The 632-nt window shown below is 47.5% G+C and overlaps 1 non-coding gene across 1 annotated transcript; it reads right to left on the bottom strand.

The window, feature by feature from the left end:
* Nucleotides 1-237: 237 nt before the first annotated feature.
* Nucleotides 238-371, bottom strand: LOC111723283. The gene has a single exon (XR_002771856.1). It is a non-coding gene; the product is annotated as a U11 spliceosomal RNA (small nuclear RNA).
* Nucleotides 372-632: the final 261 nt, after the last annotated feature.

The raw sequence follows: 632 nt of genomic DNA, 5'->3' as shown, positions 1-632 counted from the left end.
GCAGGGTCTGGGCTCCTGGGCGGAGCATCCGGATGTGTTCATAGCTGCCTTTGCTATGAACCCCCCACATTCACCCCGAGCTGTGGCTTTTCCCCCTTCCTAACTTCACCTGTTTCATTTTTTTTTTTTTTTGCACTTTATTGCTCTGTTACCCATCACAGATATTACTTTCAATTGCCCTTTCCACATAGAAAAAAAGAGGTGAGCGAGATTTCTTATCTTTTCTTCATAATAAACACGGGCGCTGGGGCCAACGATCACCAGTTGCCCAGGTACCAAAAAATTACGCTTCTGAAATCTCTTGATGTCGATTCCTCATGAAGAGCAGTTGGGTTGCCCCACGTGTGCCACTCATGACAAAAGTCCTTTTTCATTTTTTTTTTTTTTTTTGTAGAGACAGAGACTCACTTTATCGCCCTCGGTGAGTGCCGTGGTGTCACACAGCTCACAGCAACCTCTAACTCCTGGGTTTAGGCAATTCTCTTGCCTCAGCCTCCCAAGTAGCTGGGACTATAGGCGCCCACCACAACACCCCGCTATTTTTTGGTTATAGTTGTTTTTGTTGTTTAGCAGGCCCGGGCCAGGCTTGAACCTGCCAGCTTTGGTGTATGTGGCCAGCACCCTACTCACTG

The sequence above is a fragment of the Otolemur garnettii genome, unplaced genomic scaffold (genome assembly GCF_000181295.1).
Source record: "Otolemur garnettii isolate 467f Iridium unplaced genomic scaffold, OtoGar3 scaffold00009, whole genome shotgun sequence".
NCBI lineage: Eukaryota > Metazoa > Chordata > Mammalia > Primates > Galagidae > Otolemur > Otolemur garnettii.
This window is presented reverse-complemented; position numbering and strand designations above follow the sequence as displayed.